Here is a 25394-nt window from a genome sequence, read left to right on the forward strand (position 1 = left end):
CATCATTAATTATATTGAATTTCTCAGCTGAATTTACCCGCTTTGGAAAAATGTAGTTTGTTGAACCTGATGAGTTCTGCCTTTTTAATCAGTTTGAAGCTGGCAGTGGTTCTGAAAGCAACCCGGTTTAAATTACCTTCAGGTCTGTCACATCACCAACCAGAACCACAAAAATCATGCAGGTTGTTGCAAAAAAAGTTTCTTTTTTTTCTACACTTCAGTTTCGTTTGTTTGACATGTTGTTGGGAAATCTGGAATTAGTCTGAATTTAGACTAATTTAAATACAAGTGAGCGAACATACAACATAATTTCAAATAGATAATAATCCGGACTGGTTGCTTTCTGTCTGACTTCATGTGAGCTGCATGTAGAAATCCATCAGGACTCATTGGGAGACCAGCAGGGAAGGGTGGTCTGGTCCCCCAGCTTCTGATGATTGATGACACTTCTTGTGACACTGACAGAGAGGGATCAGCCGAGCAACCGACCACGTCTGCATAGCTCTGCTTGAGCCAGACGCCAGCCATGCTATTGTGTCATCGACACTGTCGCACACACACAGTGGGACACAAGTAAACATGTCTGCCGACAAGTCAAACACTCATAATGAGTCTCTCGGAAAGAACAGGCTTGATTTATTATTGGTTCTGATTCATTTTTGCATAAATGCAGGACATGTTTATGCTAATACATCTGCAATCTTGAAATGCTTCACTGTTGTCTTCATTCCAAAATCACTTTCTAACTTCCTGTTTTCATTACACTGTACAGTCACTGAACTGTACATGATCAGTTTTCAGAATCTCCATTGTCTCATTGATCCAGGTCATCATCTAAAGCATCTGATTTAAATACACATCAAGATACATTTTGACAGATTTCAGTCATTTTTTTAGTACAGATGAACCATTATGTTGTTTTTAGTGTCACAGTGAAGCCCACAGTTATTCATACTTCTGGCAAATTCAGCCAGGAAATTAGTTTCTTTTCTAAACATAATAAAACGATGATACAGCAGGTTTTATATGATATGCATGAAATAATTGATAATTGATTAATAATCAGTGGGAAAGTTTTAATTGACATTTCAACAATCACATATTTCTTACAAGTTCTGATCAGCCTTTTGCATGTTTCCCCAAAAAAGCAAAGTAAATAAAATGTCACAATAAATCCTATTTATCTCAGATTCATAAACTTCCAGAACAACTTCTGCATCCACTCCAGGCCACAGGTGGCAGTAATGCACCAAATCAGCGGAGGAAGATGTTGTGTTGGAGGATTCCTTGACTTCATTGGCATTTTTCTTTCTGTCCCCAGTAGCAGTTTGAACAGAGACATGATTGTTTGAAAATTGTGCAACAGAGACTTTTCAAGTCTGGGGTGCGACTTAAATGCAAAACATGTTTCTGCAACCAGGCACCACAGCAACACGGGTTATGAACAAAATTAAATACATTCACATATCTTTTAATTGATTCAATCTCTTGCCAAAATTTTACATTTTTAAAAACATTGTTTATTGTTTTGAATATTCCTATTTTAAAAAAACAAAATTGACTGGGATTAGTTAATTACTGTGCTTCCGATGTATTAGATATATTTTGTTATCCAGTTATTGTCAATGAGTGCAACTGAAATGAAACATCTAAACCTCCAATTCATTTATGTTACCATCACCAGTGTCTCCATTTCTTCAGTAAGTCTCATCTTCTAAATAGTTTGTTGTTTTCATGCTATTTTTAATAATTGTACAGTATTTTTTTCTTATCAAGTAAATTTACCGATACATTTTTTAGATTTTTATCTTTGTAAAATAGAAATAGCACAAAGGTTAGTTTTATTCTATTCTAAATATCCATGATACATAAAGGTTGAAAACTAACAAAGTAACCCTAAAATAATATGTTCTTTCATGAATTGTTTATGAATATCACACTTTTTCCCAGTGTGGCTGCTCTCAAAATCATAATTTTCACTTCTCCTCTGCAGCTGTCCAGATGTATGATTTACAGGAGTCTCTTTCATTTTATTGAGTTATCAATTTCTCAGCGTAAAGAAAAAAACTTTCACAAACTCCTGTTACAACTCCAGGCCCACATTGAGATGACATTTAAAGAGCTGGCCGTTAACAATATATCTGGTTGCAGTGAGAAAGCAGGATTTTACTGCCGAGTGCATATCAAATAATGGCGTTTGCTGGCACGTCCGTGTGAACAGAACAATATCTTCTCAGCACCAAGTGGACCGCGGGGAACGCCGTATCCGGCGCCAACCAGAAAGACTGAAAATTCCTGACTTCATAAAAAAAAAGAAATCTGGCCCATCACAGCGCCTGGTAATCAATATGAAGGGCACAGCTGTCACACTATAAAAAACAGGCCTAATTTGGGAAGAGCCCTTTTCTTTCAGAGTCCTCCTCTGTTGGAGGACATCAGGATCACCTATGTAGGTAAGTCATCCTCTGTTTTTCACTACAAAATACTTTTACAAGGCCATATTTACTCATTAAATGATCCTGTTTAATAAATCGCAATTAGAGCTAATAATAAATGTAACATCTCTCTTCAGTGGAGGCTCATTCTATGAATTTCATTTCCTGAAAACTCAGCAGTGAAATACTGTACCACAACGCTGCTTTGCAATCTGATACACTGAAGACGAGACCTTGAAGAAGGCCAGAACCACATCTATCAGTGACTAAATCTGTCCTTGCATTCTCAGGGAAGACTCTCAAGGATGAGGCAAGTCTTCAAAAGCATCTCTGCCTTTTGATGTAAACTTCTGTGACTGCTGGGTGCCTCTCCAGCCCTGGCGTCTTTTAATTGATTATGTGAGGCAGAGGGCACTGTATTGTAAATGAGGTGCAAGACAAAGACTTGCAACACTCAGTGGCTTTCGCCCTGTTATTTTCCGCTACTGCGGCGGTTGACAGTAAAGACGGACGCAGTGTACCATTCAGGGAAAAGGTCATGGGAACATTGGGTGCCAAGAGGGAATAAAACATGTTATTTTGAGAAAAAAGCAACAAAAATTTATAACTTTAAGTTATTTCAGAACAGACACGTCTAGATTTGTCCTTCTTGCCTTTCCGCTTTATGGAGAAAGGAAAGTTGATTCTCACAAGCTGCAGGAGTGGAAATAAAATAAACCTCCTCTACTTGCTGCTCGGGGTAGCGTGACATTTGACAGTCTTTTAAGGGGCAGAATGAGGCATGTTTGGGTGTGGAAAAAATTCAATTGTGCTGTATTGATTCGTGGCCGTCTGTCATTATTCCCAGGTTGATTGACAGGTGGAAATTGGTAACGTTAAGTATTTCATATGTTATAGGGGCTGACATTTGTTTGTCTGCTCCCTATGTCAATATTGTTGGAGAGATCTGTAGCATTATGAGATAGCATTATACACCGACTGTGGCTTTTGTGTGATGTTCCAATGTTTTTTTCCGACATAATTTAAGATATATTAAAAAACCAGCTGAATCGAGAGGTGTTTAATGCCAATATTATTGTCTTCCTCCTGGGGAGCATGTATGTTCATAGTCGCTGGCAGCTCTCTGTGCGTGCACACACACACACACACACACACACACACACACACACACACACACACACAGAGAGAACTAAAAATATATCCCAGCCATGCTTTCAGGCAACAAACACGGCCATGACAGTCAGAGGGAGCTATTTTGATTTAACTGTGTCAACAATTAGCATAAGAATGAAGCTCAATGACCCCAGCATGCTGACTGAAGGCTCACCTGTTCCAGTGGTGACTGCAGTATTTCATCCATCCACATTAGCACAGATGTATATTTGTTTCGAAGTTCATGCCAAATTCATTGGAGCGCCAGTTTGTCTGGGTCAGGGGTCCTCAATTAAACTTCAGCGAGGTCCTCTGGTTTATCAAACAAAGGTCCACAATGTGTAATATTTGCCACATTTATACAGCCAAAACTTTCTTGGCTTCATTTGGTCATAAATATATTTCCTTTTTTATCTCTCAATAAGGTAGAGCAACAAACAGTCGGTGTGAGAAAAGTTATGTATCTGTCAAACTGGCTTCTCTGATAAATATTTTGCTGTTCTAATTTCTAATTTTGGGGTAAGTTTAATAGACTTTCCTCCCTCAGAACAAATAATGCAAACAGAAAGAAAGGACATGACATCGATCCTGCCTTAAGGGAAATCTTTTTGTCTGTTCTCACTTCTTTCTTTCAGAAACTGTTTTTTAATCATCAGGGTTTTTTCTCACGTGTTTTGTCTGCTTTCCATTGGCTAAGGTCTCTGCAGACAGGAAGTCTTCTTGCTCTTGCTGTTCTGGTAAAGCTGTGTTTTTTAAATCCCACATCTGTAACTCAGATAAAAGATGTGCTTTTAAAAAAACAATCAACTTATGTTCAGAAAAACTGCTTTTTTCCAGCTCTATACTCTCGATATAGGTGTTATAATCAGGATCAAAATTAATATTCAAGTCAAATTTAAATCTGATGAAAGCCCAATGATGAATTATGTTTAAACTGAAAACTGAATTATGTTTACATACCACAAGAAATTTACATTGTAAAACAATAAAATATAATAATAATTATTATTATTTTATAAAATCAAACATTTTGAATCAAAAAGCAGACAGCATTTAGAAACGAATAGTGGAAAAACATATGGAAATAAATAGAAAAATAAAGTAGTTTATACTATCCAAAAGAAAGTTGCAAAATGAATTAAAGGTTCAGATTTCTGTGATATGACTATTAAATTAATTCAATTCAGTTTTACAAAATTTGCATAAAACTCCAGTAAAACACTGAGACACATCCAAACTGCACCAACTAATTGCTTGAATTAAAATAAATTAAAATAAACTTTAAGCTCAATGTGAGTCAAGGTTGGAAAAGGTGAACATCTGTGATGTGAAGAGCAATTAAGAGACTTATTCACAATTTAAATTAAAATACAGGATTATTAGTGAAGTTGCTACAGTGCATATTTATTATACTGTCACATCTTTGCCAGTGTTTTTTTTTTTCTCCTTTTGTTATTTTGTTTTTGTTTGGATGAAAATATACTCTTAAAAACTGACATCATTAAAAAAGACAAAAACATGCAGCGACTAGTATAAAGTAAAATCTGATTTGTTTGTGAATAAAGGAGTAATTTCACTGGATGGAACAAACTGTCTGAGATAAAAAAATAAATAAAATAATGAAAAAACATTACTTCATCATGGGCAGGTCAGCCTGATTCCAGTTCTGGCTTCAGTAAAGCTTAGCAGGTTTTACTGCCTTTAAAACACTAATTATGTCCATAATAATTCCTCAGCAGTGCTGGAGGCCATATACATTATTACTCATACAATCATGCTGGCTGATAATTGTCTGACTACCAAGCAGAGGAGTTCCTGAAAAATATCAAATTTCCAGGAGCACTTATCAGTTTGTGGCTTAAAGAAAAGGACATGCAAACCGCACATTACCCAATAATAGGAAGAGTTTTATATACAAAACCATTAGAATACTAAAAGTGTTATTATCATGGTACAAGATTAATGCAAACAAATCCATTGTGTCCCCTTCAAAAGCTTAATGCATTTATTTTTGCCACATTTGTAACTGGGACATAAGTTTTCTGATCCACAGAGTAAAATTCCTCTGTTCACAATAATCCTGCTGTTTCGGGATTATTCTGGTCAAACCTGAAGATAAATGTTTAGATTTTACTCACTCATCCCTTTTGCCACACTAACATAAGCACTGTCCATACAGACTGCTAGTCTTTGGTCAACATTACATCTTATCCGGACTTAAGAGTGACGTCAGTGGATCAGTGTTAAGAACATCTAGTTCAATCTGCATTTTATCATTTAATTATGCTAAAATTGTCATAATGTGCAAAAATTGCCCTTGAGATGTTTTGGCAGTAGGAAGTTTCTCTTTCTGTACTGATAAAAAGCCTCTCAGACCTTTGTGTACTCTGCAGCTCCCATCCTTGCCCTGCAGCTACACTTATCAGGTCTTGTTTTAACCTGTTTTTCTGATGGACATCACCAGATGCTTGAGAGGCTGAAGGGTGTGGCAGCCTATTCAGAACAACCATTTCCCATTGTTTGCATTGCTATTGTTGTTTTTTGTTTTCCATGTGGCCTTTAACTGGAACAAGCAAACTCCTCACTTCTCCAGTCTTACATGTAAAGTTTGACACATTGCTCCAGTTTTAAATTAGTCTGGATTTTATTTTAAATGTATTACTGCTCCAAAGTGAAACAATAATTAACTGGGGGAAAAAAATTGGTCAAAAAATGACTCCTGTAAAAACTAATAAAAATATGATGGTCACAAAGTTGTAATGTGTAGATATATATTTATAAAGCAAGGAAAGCTGAAGGATGTTCAAAACATGAGTCGATTTCAGTTTACCTTATTTTAAAAAACAAATTGTGGCACAAAAACATTTTCTCGGTGGGTATACTAGTTGCATTGCTATCAGAAGGTTGTAGACTCCATTCCAGCTTCCGCCACACACATTTATCCACGTGGATAAATTTATCCACGTGGATAAATGTGTTTGTCTGCAGTGAAAAGCGCTTTAGTGGTCAGTGTGACTGGAACGTCTGTAACTGCACCGACTTGAAGTCTCACAGTAAACACAGAGACAGACACAAACATGGAGATCTTCACAGAAGACAGGCCTTTTAAACAGAATTCAGTCAAATTAATGTGTGGCTACATTCTGAAAAAAAGTAGTGCTCACTTTTCTAACAAATTCCCTTATGCTGAGAAAATACACTTTTGTTTCAACCTGCAAAACAGTCAGGATGCGTTTTTGCCCAAGAATTATAAAATACTAAAATCTCAGATTCATAAAACAACAGCAGCCCAAATCCTAACACAACAGAGATAATGTCAAAGCTAGGTAGCTGAAGCAGGGAGTCAACAGTCAGACCGCTGATCTGTAGTCTCTAAACCCAAAGTTTAACCAAAAATAAAACCTCATATTTACCTTGTATGTGTCTGCTGTCACTAATGAATGCCTGATGTTTAGAGATCACATGGTAACATAAACCTTCAACTCTCTGCTCAGAGAGCCATTAGTGGTAACCTGCATGTTTTAACCAAAATAATTAGCTGCAGCTGTGACTGTTTCTTTCCCAGTGTCTGAGCCAAGTGAACCTTGTGATAGCCGCTGCCATCTGCATATTTTAACATTACATCCAACTGTGTATAGCTTTAAATGAATCTTTATTACAATGCCTCATGTTGTGGGGGAGCATTTAGGTGTGGATAGAAATGAAGAGTTTTGAGTGGTGTGACTATGATGATCAGGTTTCGGGTTTTTGAGGGTTGGAAGTGTCCTGATGCTTGAGGAAACGGTTTGGTAATAGTGAGCAAAATAGAGCGAAACTCAGCCTTTTATTTTCAAACATGGGCTCATCAGAAAGCTTTTAAATTCATTTTATGGTGTCCCAGTTTATTAGATCTCCAAACTAATTTCCTCAGACAACAGATCAAAGTTTATCAGCTCAACTTTAATCTGGAGGTTTTGTTATCCCGGTTCTTGTCTAAGGTGAACATTGGGTCATGTTTAAGCGCACGGTTTAATATTTTACAAGTACGTTCATCACTCTTCATCAACTTTTGTTTTTCTCAGCTGCTTTTGTTTCTTTTCACACTTTTTTAAACACTTTTCTTTTTTAAGCAATGGAAGTTATTATAACTATAGAATAAGTTGTAAAAGCTTTGATCTATACTCTTATTTTGAAAAGTCCTGATTCACAAGCAATGAGCGTACATCACCGATTACTAGCACTATTAGGCTGACCCATGTGACGGTCATGCATCACATGTGTTCAGACTTGGAGCACATTAAAGTTTCATGCTTGCCTGTAAGACAGAGTTCTGGTGGCAGGTTTGCTGTTACTGCTCCACATTCTGGGAAATGTTAAGTGCGGTAAATGTAGTTGACGTAATCCCTGGATTAGCATAGCTACCAGATAATGGCCAGGAATGGACACACAACCTTTCAATATTTGTGCCCCTTAACCTGAGGCAACATGTTGGCTGGACTGTTTGGAGAGGGAGGACTTAGACCTCCAGCTGCCGTAAGCTTTAGCAGAGGAGGTGAAAAACAAGTTGTGACTTGTTCCTGCTTCGTCCAATCGTTTTATTGCTACCATCAGATAAAAACAGAAAAAAAAAGCAATTTTCTTATTTGGATTTTTTCTACTTGTTAACCAAGAACAATGTACAACTGGATTTGAGTATAAAAAACATATTTTTTAAAGTTTTAATTAAGAAAATTCCAATATAAACAAATTCATTATTAAAAGTTTTTCTTCATTTTTTGGTTCGTCACTAAAAAACGACAGATGCTAAAATTAGCAGCAGATTACCAGCTTGAGCTAAGATCCTACAAGCCTGGACAGTTTTTAATCATCTTTGGTTTCAAAGCTAAAATACTTTTATTGATCAAATCTAAACTGATTCACTGAACAAGGATTCTTTAGATTTATGATTTACCTCTTATACACCTGAATATTGTGATACTTTACAGCTCATAGTCTTTTGTAAGAAAACTATATAATAACTATAATATTTGATCAGGACTTAAAGACTGTTGAGTTTTATAAGAGTCATCTGGCACCAAATGGTTTAGAATTCTGTGCAAAGTATAAAAAATAGATTATTAGTTTCAATTATAAATAAAATTAAAGTATTTCCTACATAACTAAATAAAAATACTTTCCTGGTTATGAAAGGTTTTGTTTATAAGTACGAATTGGAAAAATTAAAGAACAAGATGGCCCTGATAAATTTGGTTTTCACCTGTTGAATTTCAAATCAATCATTTTTCATTACATCATGTTTATAGCTGATATTTCTAATAAGAAATGCAACAATTGAGAGAGAAAAAAATTGGAAGAAGTAGTGAAGTAAAAATTAATAATTTTTCTGAATCTTTTACAGTCAGAAAACATTTTTTTTATTGATATGTAAATAACTGTCTTTATTTTTATGCGTGGTGATGCTAATTCTTCATCAGATTCCTCAATGCTGGGCCAACAGAATGCAAACTGTGTTTGAGTTTTCTTGCTATGATCTGGCACTCTGCAGACCTGGAAAAGCTAAATAAGCAGTCTCTCAACTTTTTTCACTTGAGTCGTCAACAGCGCCCAGAGACTTTTCATCACCAATCACCACAGCGATCGCTCTGCATTCACACAAAAACCAAGGGGGAAAAAAAGAAAATGACAGTTGGATCATGGCTGTCCACAAACGATGCCTCAAGGCTTGAAGTGTGAGTTTGACCAAGCGTAAAATGTCAGACAGGGAGCTTCCAGGGAACGCTTGTTGGCAGGACGAAGTGGAAACCCAGCTTTATGTGAGGGGGGGAGAGGACGTTCGGTTTGTACTCTGCAGCATGTGGATGGCTGTGTGCTCCTCTCAAATGTCATCCAACACGGCCTTGCAACAGTCCAACCAGGAGCTGAAGTTGTAGCCTATATTTTAAGAGGGTGATTATTTATGTACCTGCCATGAATTTTCACTCAGGCTCACCATGTACCGAAACCTCCCACATCTCCCCCCAAAACCAGATGGAACAAGGCAGAGTAACCGCAAAGAGCAGCAGGCTCCAGAGATTTTCCCTGTCTTGAGTTATGAATTCAGCATATGCTGCGCAAAATTATACTTGTGAGTCTAAAGGCTGAGGTTTGTTTGTGAGAAGCTCTGTGAGAATAAACACTGCAATCCCACTCTAAGACCTCAATCAATCTTATCGGGTGGTAGGCTGGATTTGCATGATAAAAACAATCAAATTTGTGGTTTTCAGAGATGATTGCTCGTGGTATCCAGCACCCACTGTTTTTCACAGCCAATGCTAATGCATTATCCACAACTGCAAGAGCAGCATCACACACTGGCTTCAGAATCCATTAATACTATATTCTTACTGAAGAAAAAGAAATCTCAAGCATCATAATGTTACTCCACCAGCTTATCCCGTTTCAGCGAAGCAACGCAGCAAACTGAAAATACACCATCACTGACAGAGAGAGCCTAATCCAGTGATTGGTTTTACCTTATCACACAACTTAAGGAGTGTACACTTCTAAGCTGACGGATTGAACCTCTGTTCGATACAGGTTTGCAAAACTGAATCTGTTGAGCCTCAAAGATTTGATATGGGTATTTAAAGCTCTGCGCGGCATTAACCGCAGAGCACAACAAATAGCCTGCCTTTTAACAGGGCTGGGGAATCCCGGGGCCAGTTGGGATGCAAATTGAAATGATCCAAGAGTGGATTGAGAAGGTGAGGGTGGGCTTGGATGGGGCTGCAGAGGCTGGGTGAGGAATGAGGCAAGGTTGGTCTGAGGCTCGTGGCGAAGGCTGGCGGGGTCCTGAGGGGTTAGCCGTGATTAGCCTCAAACTCAGAGTTCATCATGTGGGTGACAACGGTTTTGTGACAAACAGCAATAAGAAAATGCCAAAGTACGTTTTCCACCTCCTCCTCTCCACAGTTGGTCTGCTGCACCGCTCAGGTTCTCCCTGCACTAAATGTTCAGATAAACAATAAAAAACAGGAGTCAAGATCTTCTGCAGCCAGATTTCACCGAAAGCATTTTCCACAAATAAAAGTGAGGTGCAAAGATCTTCATTCACTAGAAAAACAAGTCTGTGTTTTTAATTCAAAGCCCCAAACCCAGGCTGATTGTCTTTAATGTAAAAGTGGAGTAAATCATTTTAATAGCAGATCCCAGTTTCAGGATTAGCCAGCGTTGCCATCATTTGGGAACACTCCTCGGCTTCGGCGTACACACACACACGAGGCTCGCTCATTTTCCACCAGCAAAAATCCACCGACTAATTATAAGAGTGTAACTTGCATACTTTTCATCATTGTAATTAAAATGGGATAAATTAACACAGTGGACATGAAAAGAAGAAGACTTCCACTTCTTGACCTTGTTAATCTGGGCTGGAATGATCAACCTAACTGGGATTTAATTGCCTTCTGCTGCTTTTCTTGCAGCAGTAATTTGGTTTGCCGGGCTGCTGAAGCGAGCCAGGCGCTGTTGGCCCATTTAAAGCTCTAAAGCAATCTTTTTATTTCTTAGTTTTTTTTTTCTTTTCTTTTTCTTTTTGTTGGGTGAGATGAGACAGGAAAAGGTTGGAGGATTGATAGAGGGATGGATGGCAACACACACTGGGCGACTCATGATTGGGAGTCTGCATGGAAGTCAATGTGAGACTATAAAGAAAGCAGCTTCCCTCTCTAGGGTGTGGTGAGGTTTAAGGGCTTTCGCATACAACTTTAAAGAGCCCAAGTTTTAAATCCTAGGATATACTGTTAAATCACATGGGAGGCTTATTGTTTTCAAGGCTTCACATATAAGCACTGTTAACCCTCTAAATGCCATTGAAACCAGCTCGATGTATGCTCATTATAGAGTACGAGCAGTCATCAGCCGGGCAGGTGTGAGTGAAAAGCATCTGTGATCAAGGGTGGGGTTTATGTACTGCTTTGTTTTACTATCCAATATCACGTTACCTTCTCCTTAATAAGCGATTGTCGCCCTTTACTCTGGTCTCCCTCTTCCATCTGCGTGTCCACAGACCAGCGGCCGGATGTCTGCAGGAGCAGCAGGCCTAAAGCACCGGGTTTCTGGAGCTTCGGCAAAAACATCCACAGAGCCGGTTTACAGCTGCTACTCACCTCCAACTGATGCACAGCGCTGACACAAATACATATTTTTCTAATCTATTCAGTCAATAGAAACAATTTTTCCTCCAAACATAAAAGTTAATTTTTTTTTTTTTTTTTAGCTCCGAAATAGAAACAAGTTAAATTTATTTTCATTAAGCAGTTTGTCCAAGATGTTCTAGTAACAACATGAATCAGTTGTTTTCCTGGTTGAAAACGTTAATGGACATGAGGCTGATGCAGCACAAAGAGAGAGAGATGGAACAACGTCATTGTTTCAAAAAGATGCGTCTCGCTTGGAACCACCATTCAGAGACGTTTCCTCTCCGGGACCCAGACTCAAAAATGATCATTTCTCCCAAAACGCCAGAACAGCGAAGACTTACGGCCTAAACCACAAAAACCTTCATGGGAACACAAAAGATACGTCTATGTGGAGGGTCTGAGGTAATCTAATAAACTTCAGACTGGATTTACCTTATTGACTTATATTTATTTATATTCTTATTTACACTTTTTGCCAAACTTTTATCCAACGTTTAAAGAAAAGAAAAATCTTCACAACAGTATTCAGCCAACACTTAGTTTCACGTGTCTGAAAGTTCATTTAGAGTTGGACCACCGTGGACCACCGTGGACCACTGTGGACCACCGTGGACCACCGTGGACCCCGGCATTCATGGAGCTGTTTCTAACCATTCACAAACAGATTGAGCTCCCATCTAAAAGTGGTAATAAGCGCCTATTTTAGTAGTTCAGGAAGTAAATATTCTGATTATGACAGCAGAAGCTAATATCTTCATTATTTCTGCTCTAAAGCGGCGCTCCGGATGGCTCTCCATTGGCTTTTCAAGCTATTGCAACTAGAGTATTTTGTATTAACCTGCAATTTCTTTATGCACATATAATATTTAGAAATGTTCTATGAAAACAATCACAAATAGGCAAATTTTCTGCAAATAGTTTGGAGTTATTCTACCTGAATTTTGTGGTGTTATTCTACTGGATAGGGTCAGTGTCTACTTTTCTGTGGATTGGCATGAATTTATTACATTTAGCATATTAGCTTTCATGACAACTCGGTGAGTTTTCAAGCAGAATGAGCTTAGATGCCGAGTGCATTGAGAAAATGGTCAGAAATAATGCAGAATTTTGTCATCTATTATCCATATTTTCTATTTCAGAAGTTGGGCTGTAAACTGTTAAACTCATTTTGTTATTTCAAGGCTGTCAGGTTCTGTTGAAATTTGACCACCAACCACATTAAATACGTCTGGCATGCTTGGGTGGGTAAAGCATGCAGGCACAGTGTTAACCAATCAGACGTTGGTCTGGTTTTATGGATCAAAGTTTAAAAAAACTTTTAAACTTTTCTTCTAAAAACTGTTTAGAAAAAAACATCTGTTTAGAAGAAAGCGTTCCTGACAACGTGGTTAATATTTTACATTCAGTAACATGAACTTTGCCAGTGCCCAGACTTCATGTTTCTGTCAACTGAACGTCCAAACATTCAAACTCGCTTCATTTTTGAAGCGTTTAAACTTTTTAAAGTCAGTTAATTTGTTGCTGAAGCAGTCTTTGCAGCTGCTGTTAAAGCACAGGACGGAGCTGACTGAACTTTCCTGGCGTTTTCGGCTCACACAGAGAATCCCTGCAGACTGCAGCCGGGAGTTTCCTGCAGAGCGCTGTGGAGATAAGCTGTTATTTTCATTGAAAAGTTCAAGAAATCTCATGAGAGAAATTCACAAAAAAATTTTTTACTGTAAATATTGAAGTCAAGAGAATTATTATAGTTGACTAAAAAAAGTTATTTTTCAAGATGCGTAGCGGTGTGTATATGTTTCTAAATTAAAGCAAGTTGTGCAAAATACACTGAAAAGATTTTAAAAGCATCTGGTGAAAGAATTTTTGCATACTAAATCTCATATTCAGATAATTTTACCTATTTAAATGTCATAAAACATCTTTATTTGAGGACATTTTACTGTTGCAACAAAACATAAATGTCGCTAAAACACAAAAAGTGTAAACACCTCTGGAGTGAGCAGCTCTGCTAACCTCTCCCATATTTTCTTGAATAAAATAAATCATTCCCAGACTCAAATCCTTATTTTCCGTGTTGTTTTTCATTTCATCACCCGGCGCTCGCCCTCCCTCGCGTGGTGTGCCGTTCAGCGAGTGTCAAGAAGTAAGATATGATTGTATCTTCAGATATTGATCCCCGTCCCAATGTGCTTCATTGCCTCATATTGATTTCTCACGCTGGCGCTGGGGGCCTGAAATTGGTCTGTGCAGTGAATTTCACCTGTGCAGTGTTTTTATTTGTCGTGAAAACATTCATGCACTGCTCACCCATGTCAATGCTCCCTCTCTGCTGGTCAATTGACTGCCATCTTGTGATGTGTTCAGCGTTATGTTCAACTCACAGAATATCTGTTTAACTACATCTAATGACCTCTGTTTGCTAAGTGTAAAGGAAAATGTAATTTCAGCTTTGTGATTATTTGAGTTGACATTTTCCTTCAGCCGATATGAAGCATTTAGTTTAATGTTAGAGCTGTGAGCAGTAATTATTGCTCAGCACTGGTTCTAATTTCCTCCAAGACAGGGAGGATGAAAAACGTTCAGTAATTAAAAAACAAATTGATTCAAATATCTCTGGTTGAAAATATTTATCAATTATCTGTATCATACAAATGGTAAAGATAAAATCACAAATGCTTTTTTGCTCCAAAGCTAAACAAATGGGATTTGATTCTTTGTGAGTGGATGAGGAGAAGCGAAGCATGTAATTGAACTAAAAACACGAGTCAGCTCAGGGACTCCAGCTCCAGGCAGTCAGCGCGGCTGCTTTGTGCCGCTCCCCTGTTGATGACATAAATTTATTTTGAAACAGAATTATATGGCAATTTTCAGGTCATAATTTGTCTGATTTGAAGCTGAGTTCTGGCTGTAATTCTGACACTGTAAAAACCTCTCATTTGCTGTTTAAGGGAATATTAGTGAATGTTGTAATTTCAAACAGGCTGGAATCTTTTACATCAAATATTCAGCTGTCATTTAATACTTCTGCGCTTGCTTTTTGTACATGAAAAGATCCTTCATTCTGACTTATATAAACACATTAAAATATTTAAGCACCATAATAAAACTATTATCTAAAATGTCGGTGTCACTCAGTCTGTCCCCTAATTGTGGTGAAACTTGGCTTCAGCAGCCTGTAATCCTGCCTGACAGTGGCAGGGCCGTCATGCAGATTATGTGTTTTCACCACTGCAGATAACAGCCATTATTCCAAGGAACACCCATCTAAACAACATGACTCAGCTCAGTCTAATGAACTCACTAATTTAATATGCCACTGTGCTTTGGTGGCAATAGATTCAAAATCTAATCTGGGCCAAAACTGATTAGGCCTATTAAGTGGTAATGGAGCGCGGGGCACTTAGCATGCTTGGAGGTTAAGCACCTCTATCTAAGGCGTGGCTGCTCTTTTGTTGTCCTGCTGTTAAGCTGATTGCACGGCTGAGACCAGCTGCCTGCTTGTGTGGTCTTTGGTTTTTGGTCTTGAAATCTGCTCATCTGGAACTTAGAGATTTTCTCAGGGAAAAGTGAAAACTCACTGAATTCTCAGAAATACCAAATCAAATGATTCTTATTTTCACTACATTTGTTGCTCAGTATATTTGTTTAAATTCTCAGTGTATCTAAACACCTGCAGCTACAGATTAATCCAGCTGAAGTCTAGAAAAAGCTAAACAAATGTTTAAAGACAACAAAATGCACATTTCTTAATTAAGAATATGTTTGTTGTACAAATCAATTCCCAAATATCTCCATCTTAATCAAATGTCATAAAATGACTATGTGCTGAAACAAAATCTTTGCAACAGGCTATTGTGTGGAACATAAATAGTGGTATAAGCTTAGAGCATCTTTTGAAGTGTGAGTGATCTGCAGAGCAGCACCAGCAGAAGACATTCCTCACCAGGATCTCCGCTCCCAGCCAGCGCAGGCTTCTTTGCCACGGCACGTTTTCCTGTTGCTCGCTGAGGGCCTTGACACTTTTCTGGCACGCCTGAGCGATGGATCACAGGGCGTAAAAAAAGACAACGTCCTGCAGCGTTGAAAATTTATGGCCTCACTCACCCATATGTTAAATCTGGGGAGATGGGGCCCGCTCTGAAGGCGACAATCAAATACATCTCAATTAGAGCTGCTTGCTCCTGTAATACCTGCTTTAATTTGATGGGTTGAAGACAAATGATCCAAGGGGTGATATGAAAGATTATTTCAAAGCTTTTGACATTAAGCTTAAGTTATTTTTGGTTCTCTTCATAATGTAATTTTTTTTATTCTATTTTTGGAGGGATATTTTTATTTTTTAGGAAAATGCTATTTTTAATCAGGTCGTAAATGTACTGGGTTTAATTAAAAGCTTTAAGAAAAAGTCTTTAAGCAGATCTTTCAACTGCACGTTGAAAGATAAACGTGCAGAACAAAACCGTTAATCAGTCAGGAATAAATGCTATATGTATCTTTTTTTTTTTTTAAATCACTTTCCTGGTTATTATTTAAATATGTTGTTAATTTATTTTTTAATTCTTATAGAAATGTATCGTTATGAAGCGAATAAAAAGACTTGAGCTGCACAAAAAGCGACGGCGACGGTCAGGTATCTAAAGCGGGGATCAGACGCCATCTACTGGTGACTCTGGCTATTTCATTTCTGCACAAGGTGCTAAAAACCATGTGGAATACAAAGAATGCAACAGTGAAACTAAAAGAAAGGTACTGAGATACAGAGAAATGTATGTTATTGTATGTATATGTAATAGCATGTAACAATAAATATGTATTTATTGTGAAACTAAAGTGACTAAATAACCTGAAATCATTCATTTTCCAGTTGATAAAGCTCCACTCAGGGCTGGATCAGCTGCCGTTTCAGTGCAGACTCCTGACAGCAGCTGCCACCATCCTGTTGGTGACTCCAGCATGTGACCCTGCAGCCCATCTCACCAGATGGACTCTTCTCCAGCCCGCCTGCCTCTTCGCTCGTTTCCCTGCGTCTCCGGGCTGCAGCAGCTGAGCCGCACCGGGCCGGGCCGGGCCGGGCCGGGCCAGACCTGGACTCAAATTATGTGTGAGTTTGCTTTGGATTTGTTTGACAAAACAAGATTCACATCCTATAAAACTTATAACTATAAGTGTTCTGGTATGTAAGGAATATTTATTTGCTAATAATTCTTTCAAGCTTTTTTGAAACTTATTTGCAAGTCAGAAATCAGATGGTCCTCCCTTTAGATAAAATTACTTTTGAATCCCATAATTTGTCTTAAACCTCAATTCCAATCATGTTTGATTTAATAAAACATGTAAAATGTGGTGTTGAAATAAACAGCTCGATGATGCAGGAGAAAGATTAATGTGCAGGTATGGAGACCCATTGGTGGGTTATTTTTACAGATGCCATTTCCCGTGACCCGGCTCTGTAAGACGACTCTGCCTCTCAGCAACCAGGTGGGAGTCTTCCCTCCTCAGGACCAAGCCTTCGATGTGGAGGATCTCCTTCCAGTTGTGTTTTTATCGTTCCTGGACTTAAGCGTAGGCCACTTAACTATCTAAGCTTTCGTAGTGATCATCCCATTTATCTGGGATTATTGCAGTGAATTTACTGTTTGGTCTTCTTCCAGGCCTAAAATGTCAAGTCCAAAGTCATGTATGCAGTAGCTTTATTCGGTAAGACCTTCGCAGATCCGTCCAAAGCTGGTAGCAGTTGATCTTTGGATAGAGCATGAAATAAATAAATCCTCTTTAGCAGATCAATATTCATCCTATTTAATGCTGGATGTGAAACTGCTGGATTTAAGGTGGTAATGCTGATGTACAGCTAATCGTTGGAAAATAAGCAGCGGGGCTTTGTGATTCTCCAGCAGATAGTTTAAACAGGAAGACGGATGAGTAAATGCCGATTGTCTGGGCAGAGAAAAACCTGATGGCGGCCGCTTGTAATTTATAGCCTCTAATTAATACGCAGAACTTCTCTGCTTGAGTGGGATGTGATGGAGTGACGAGAGTGTTATTCAAGCAGGAAAATGAGCCGGTGACACGTTTCTCGCTGCAGCTTTGCAGAGAAGACATGGAGCCCTAATGATATTAGTCGACACTGCTTGCATAAACAGAGAGACAGGAAGTAAATTGAGACAACAGAGGGATGTGAGCGCTCATTATTATCCTTACTCCCTGTGTGTTTTATTGTATAAAGAAGAAGCAGGAGGACACGACCTCTGGCTGAATCAGAGGGAGGAAACATTTCTTCCTGTGTGTGTAAATCCAGTCTGCAGAAACAGCTCTAAAGTATACCTGTGACAGGCTGTGACAGTCACTCCTGATGAATAGCTTCTGTTAGCTAAGTTTGCATTGCAGGGCCGGTGCTCATAGCATGAATCAAAGTTATTGAGAACTCCACCAATATTATTTATGGGTACGAGCCCCACCCACTCAGACTCCCAGCATTTCTTGATGAAGATTTACGGCACATGCAGCTACGAAGAGCTGAGATCTGATGTCTGCATACCTGCAGGCTTCTAACATTAGCAAGACTGCGGTTCCAACGCTGCTGCAAACACACAGCCGCTACTGTTCATCGCCTGTCTGGACTGTGGAGTCTTTTCTACCAGAAGCAGCATTTCAACAACAAACAGTTGAGGAGAAGAAAGTCACACTGGCACGAAATTACTGCTTTGTTTTATTTCATCATCAACAATGGCTTCCCATTAAACTCCAAAACCTTTTATCAGGCTCAAATCAAAGAGGTTTCATAAAAAGCCTCTTTTCTTCTCTGAGTCATCCGTTCATGAGCCTTAAAAATGTCCAACAGCATAAATCCTTGCTGTGTCCTCAGTGGAACACAGTGATGGGAGATGGGAGAAACTGAAAAGAACATGGCCGCCCCTCAGGATCTGCAGTGATTTGGTAATGAGGGCGACAACCTCCAGGTGATGCACCTGCAGTAAAATCATCTCAAATGATACAATTCCTACTTAATATTTATGCTTTACTTTCCTCATTTTATTGAACATAATAGGTGTTTCATTATTAATGAACATAAAAACAAATTTAAAAACTTTTATTGGTTGCAGTTGCAGATCGACACCAGGAGACGTTTGAGCCTGTTTTCCTTTGGACAAAAAAAGTGTCCTGCTGAAATTTTTTTGTTTGTTTGTTTGTTTGTTTTACAGTGTATTGTGTGAGGCCTAAAAACCTCACGGTCATTGATTTGAAATATTTATACAGACGTCATGTTAAAGCTGTGCTTTTAACTCTAAGGTGGTTCCAAGCTGCCCTTTTCCTCACTGAAGCACCAAAATATCTGGGCACGCCACTGATGCAAACAGCTTCCTAACATGATTATTTCAAATATGGCTTCTAATTCCAGTCATTTTACACTCATGTAGATTTAATACGGGATTCAACATTTCTAACCAAATAATAATTGTGTGACAACCATAGTTTTAATTTGTTGCTATGGTTTCAGGGTTTTCTTTTTTAACTACAGCCAAAGAAACAATTTGCATGAATAAACTCTTTCAAAGTATAGAAATGCAGAAATGCCCCTCCCCCACTTGTTGCTCCAGATAGCCTGTCAACTGGCTGAAATAAAGCTTCTCTCATTAATATATGGAAAATGGAAACTAAAGAAACACCTTCCATCAATCTTACAAACAAAATGCTGTTTCAGGCTGCCAGACATCACAGCCCGATTAACTGGCCAGCTAACTGTGAAAAACAGATAATATTCGATGCAATAAGCATTTATAATGCAACTCCAGCTGGTGTTAATACTCCCTCATTTTGCACAAAATAAATTATCATTAATCAGTATTGCCACTTTAAAAACCGTGGAAATAATTTTCTGTTTTAAATTAGCATAATGTGATCATGTTGGACTGAAATATTTGTGCAAATCTGAGTTCATCCTTTTCATAAGCCTACATACAAACCTTTAGATATAAACTCTGTAAATTGGATAAATGTATTTGACTGGGTCATGTGATGGCCCTGCAAAGTGACTCCCCTTCCTGTGAATAATGTTTGTCTAAACCAAATCAAAGTCTAAGGAATGAAGCCGTTGTGAAATGTAAAGTTTTTATTGTTATTTCTGTGATTATGTGTGATGCAGCTGGGATTGTTTAGACATCAGATGAGACATGGACTATAAATTCACATTAGGTTAGTGAAACCGCTGAACACCAACCACCCCAGAGCCGGTGGGGGGGAGCTGAGGGAGAGACCGGCTCAGTGCTACAAAGCTGCCGGACCGGGATGTTTACCAAGGATTTTTGGCTCACCAAGCCGAGAGCCTACGAAAGAAAAGAAGAAAGGCAAGACGAAAGAGGATGAAGATGAAAAAAAAAGATATTTGGCATTTCTGACTTTTCCTCAACAAACACCCGAGGGTCTAAGAGTCTCATTTAAATAAACAAAACCAAGGGGGCTGGATCAATTTGTGGACAATAAGCTTTGCCTCGGGGCCCCGTGCTCTGACGAGCTTTGAAAGTGGCGCCGGACTTTGTCTCAGTGAGTCAGAGGTAGAAATCCCATCCTTCAACAGGCTGTTGTGAAGAAATGTTCACAGGCTTCACTGGTGGCCTCGCCCGACTCTGCAAACTTTGAAGTTTGTGGAACCAGACGCAGGCTGCAAATAGGCAAATCTCCATGTACAAAATGGCCGCTAGCCACAAAGTGTGTTGAAGTGGTGAAAAAAATCAGATCCTGGTTGTGTGGAGAGGAGTTTGGCTGCAGAGATCAATGCTTGGAGCAGATTTAAGGTTGGATCGTCTGTAGGGTTCAGCAGCGTCTCTGTGCCAAAGGTCCTGATCTCTGATCACAGGTAGACAAAGATATTTCATCATCACTTCACTTTACACTCCTACTGTAAAGACTGTGCCTGTCTGTTGTAGTTGCAACATGTGGCCAGCAGATGGCAACCACAACACAAAGAAACCCCTTAAAACTGGAATGAGGAGTTTTCAAATGTTTAAAAAAAAGCCAAAAAATAAAAATATTTCCACAAATAGATTTGCTGTTTGGATATTTGATAGACATATAGTATTTCTATAGTTCATTATTTTTGTTTTATGAGCAAGGTTTGAAAATAAATTGCATTTGACAAAAGATTTGAGAATATCAAACAATCAGAAGTTTAATCTGAACTGAATTTAAAGAGATGAAGTCAGAAAATATAATCTGCTTGAGTAAAATAAAGCTTATAAAAAGTATAACTCTGATGTGCATTTTTATTCAAGGGTTGTTATAAGTACTGCTTGAAGTACTTTAGAAAACACTGATAAATCTCCTGTATTGGATCCAGTGATCAGCTGTTATGGATCTGGTGAGACTGAACCGCAGCAACAAAGAAACTAAACTCTTTGCTAACTTTCTTAGTTAGCAGAAAAACCAACATCGTCCAACTTTCATGTTTCTCAAGCGAAGCCTTTAGTATCTATTGTTCATGTCTGTTTTTCATCTGCTCACATCATTCTTGGTTCCACTTATTAAATTCCTCTTTAATCCGGTCACCTCATGCTGAGCTTCAGGCTGCTCTTCACCTGAGTCTCATGTACAAGTTTTACAACGTTTTGCCGTCAGTTGATTGTTGATGAAGATAAATTGCAGACTGTTGATCATGGTATGAAAATCATCAGTAATAATAAGGTTGTGAAAAGATATTTAATCAAAGACGGAAGAGTATGCTAACTGTCGATTTAAGCTAACTGTCGATTTAATGTGAATTCACATAAATTTACTGTAACAAAAATATAGAATGAACACCCACTGAATTAAGCTGTAATTTGTAAAGGTTAAGGCCATTTAATATTGTACATTTTTTGCAATTGTGCCCCTTCTAGAGCAGCACTTGAGGCATTCTTGCACAGCCTATCCTTGGGTGGGGCTGCTCCGGTTTGCACAACAGGATGGCTTGTCACAAATCCTTTCAGTCAAATTTTCCATTTTTTAAGGTCGGAAAAACGTAGGAGCCTTTGAGGAGCCAGTTCTTTGTGCAGCAATAGGTAAAGGAGGGGCAGTACTGTGTTACTGCATTTATTATTGGAAAATGAGAAACGCCAATGACATGAGTAACTTCTGTGGCATCTCAGCAGATGGCTTTAAGCCACTGGAAAATTGTGGTAGGCATTTTTATAAAGGTGTGTTTGATCTTTATAAACCAAACAGGATTTATAAATAATCCTGTTTGATTATAATTAGACCAGGTCTGGTTTCTGGTTTCAGTTTCCTAACTGCTAAAACTTTGCATCATCCTGCTCCTATGGTGGAAAATGATTTGATGAGGAGCCATGCAAGGCGTCAGACTGACTGGAGTTTGCTGTTGTTACACATTGAGTAACACTGTGCTGCCCCTCCCCGACCTGCTGCTGCACTGTCCAGATCAGGTGAGTGAAGTAACACTTTTCCATCATTTACAAGGAAAATAAAAACAATTGTTTATATATATACACCTATAATTATATACCTATATACATATATATATATATATATATATATATTATATATATATTATATATATATATATATATATCCAATTGCAAGCCCAGCATCAGCATGTCTGTTACATCTAGTAGAAACAGGAGTGTTAGTCGCTGCATGTAAGATAGTAACTACTCAGAACCTCCCTGAAAAGCCTGGACTGTCTCTTTAATATACTGTTTATGAGCCTTGAAACTGTTTTCATGTTTGCTATTAATCTGTACTGTGGAGCTTGATAAGAAGCTTCTCTGCAGGTTAATCTGTGTAGTTTTCAGATTTTCACATTAGATACATTTTATTTACTTTGACAAGAAACTAAAACCGGTTTCACTTTGCTGTTTGTGTTTCACCTCGGATTTGTTTGTGCATCATATCATTCTGTGTCCAAAATCATAGATTTATGTGTAAGTCATGTTATGCAAACACAGCAGCAGATAAATTAGCCTTTGCATGAAAAGCTGGGATCATTTTGAGGCTGAAAAGTATGAGATCGTACAAGAATACTACAATAGCTCTTTAAGTAATCAAAAATAACACATTGAATGATTTTAAGTGCTTTTTTAAAAATTAAGCTACAGGTGAAAACAAACATTTGATGCTTTGAAGGCCAAACTTAAAACAGATCAGGTTGAAATCATTAACACAGAAATGCAAAGTGTTTGGATTTTGGTTTGCAGCTGCATAGGCAGCAGTGAGGATTTTGTACCTGGTTGTTTCTACAGGCTGCAGAAATAAATCAACATTTTACAGAAAGTTTTCTTTTTTAAAAGATCAAGAGGAAATTTGTAGAGCTGAGGATTTGCAAAGATGTTTGTGTCCACATTTCATTATTCTTGTTAGTTCTGATTCATAAACAAAAGCCCACTCAGAGTCCATTAAAGCCCAGTTGCATAGGTTGCTTCATTGGCTTCATGTTGGATATGAACACTGTCACAGGGGAGGTATCTCTTGCTCTTCAGATTGTATAAATGAAGGACTTCAGAGTCTTAATTTCTTTGATCCCACGGCTTCCTGAAATTACCGGCTTAAACATTGTTCTGCTGTTCTCTGTCTTCCCACAGGAGACTTTCCATCCCATCCCAGACACAGAACGAGCTAGCCTAAGCCTCGCTAAGTCACTCTTAGCTCTGCCGCCACAGCTTGTGTGAGCCAATTCATGCTGAATAAGACCATGTTAATCTGGGGTTTACAACGGGACTAAGTAACTTGGTTTCTATCCTCTGTTAACCTGGAATCGCTGCGATGGCCAACTGGACTCAGAGCTGCCGCCTCCTTCTCGTTACTGTTCCCAAGACAAGCCACCAGCATGAGCCGGTGTCCAAAAATAAGACGTCAGATCCAACACCTTGCTTTGTTTCCTGTTCTCTTGGAAGTGAATAAATTCCATCAACATATTGCATTTGAGATTCATTCTTGTCATTATAAAAGGCAGCAGCTTTTGTCTCCATGCTCTGCAGGATTATTCTGTGCGAGTTCTTTAGCAAATTTTTGTAAAAATATTCAAAAATCTTCTAAAATCTAAAATAAATACATCTATCTGCACATGTTTTCTACTTGGAGTTATTTTTATTCAGACATAATGAAAGTTGCCAAAATGTGACTTGGAGATACGTTCACACTCTGACAGGCATATCGACGTAAAGTTGATGCCGACACGCGGCCGTCGTCTGCAGATTTGAGTCTGTGCTGTTTGTTTTGATGAAGACCGGAGTCATCATCAGCTGTTAGCTCATCCTGATGCATCGCAGGACTCAGAGGTTCAAATCTGACGGAAACATTTCTATTGGCTGTTTGACTCTAACAAAGTCACTTTATAAAACAAAATGCAATTTGTTTTACTTTTGACAAATGTACATTTGTTTACCCCAAAGAAAGATGGAAAGCAAATATTATCATTTACAATTATCTACATCTAGAGATTCAAGTTACTTTTTTTTTTCTTTTTTATGCCAAAAATGGAAAACATGTTTAAAAAGCCAAATCCAAGAAAACAGCCATTTAAAACAACCCAGCACCTCTTTTTATAATCCTGACAAAGTGTCTGACATTACTCAAAGCACAGCCATAAATGCAGTTATCAGAAGCAAAGTGTGGAGTACAGTCAGAGAACACCCTGCCTGCTGCGGCGTATCTCTGCTCTCTTCAGCCCGGGTGAATGTTTTCCACAGGGAGATGGGGAGGCAGATAAGAAGCGCTCTGACGGGTCGCGGAGCCTCTTGTGACTGGGCAGTGTCAGGTGGGGTCAGCAGCACGGCCGGCCTGCGCGCTCAGGAGGAATGCAGTCGTCTTATCAGTTATAAAGGAGCTCTAGAGCCTCTGAAAGAAAAGCAAACGTCTCCGCAGGATGACAAAGATATTTTTCTTGTCCTGCTCCACTCTGGTTGGCAGATTTAAAGCTGGGCTGAAGATAAAAACTATTCCAACTGTCATGGCGGGTGTGATTTAAGACATGCTTCCATTTTATCCACGCTGCCTCCCTCTATGTTAATGTTCAATAGTCTAATGACATGCAAGCACTAAAAAACATTGCTAATCAACTATTAAAATCAGCCAGAATTAGGGTTGCCACTAGTATGATTTGTTACTTATTCACTGCAATACTTTAAAATGTATGAATTATTCAGAGTATTGCCAAAGAAGAGACTGATGTGGAAATAAAAAATGAAACAGCACTTAATTCAGACATGACTGCAACTCCGCAGGGAAGTGAATATGCTTATTATACGTTTTATTAAAATATAATAAAAGATTCTAAAACACTCCATGCTCCCTAAAAATCCCTTCTATGTATTAATCAAATGTATTATTTATAATTTTGCTTGGTTTAAACTACAAATATATTAAATCATGTACACTGTTAGATGCACATTACCAACCACACGCAGAGAGTTTATTACTAAAACATCTGAATGTTTGGATAAAGACGTACTGAAGGGAAGCAGACGGACGACATTTCCATAGTAAGAAGAAAAACTTTCTGCAGTCAGTTGTTACCGTTCATCAGTCACTCCTGGCTGCCATCTCTTCAGATTCACGTCACATTTTGTGTTCTGGTACCAAACTAAACCTTCCTTCATATTTAAATCAGTTCTAAATGAATTCTGAAAACTATTAATTTATACCAGAGTTCAAGAACGGTACA

At 38.4% G+C, this 25394-nt stretch overlaps 1 long non-coding RNA gene across 1 annotated transcript; it reads left to right on the plus strand.

The window, feature by feature from the left end:
* Window positions 1-16635: 16635 nt before the first annotated feature.
* LOC129360556 (uncharacterized) lies at window positions 16636-23769 on the plus strand. The gene is made up of 3 exons (XR_008606058.1): window positions 16636-16847; window positions 21998-22158; window positions 23314-23769. It is a non-coding gene; the product is annotated as an uncharacterized LOC129360556 (long non-coding RNA).
* Window positions 23770-25394: the final 1625 nt, after the last annotated feature.

This window comes from Poeciliopsis prolifica, unplaced genomic scaffold, assembly GCF_027474105.1.
Source record: "Poeciliopsis prolifica strain line A6 unplaced genomic scaffold, Auburn_PproV2 SCAFFOLD006, whole genome shotgun sequence".
Taxonomy (NCBI): domain Eukaryota; kingdom Metazoa; phylum Chordata; class Actinopteri; order Cyprinodontiformes; family Poeciliidae; genus Poeciliopsis; species Poeciliopsis prolifica.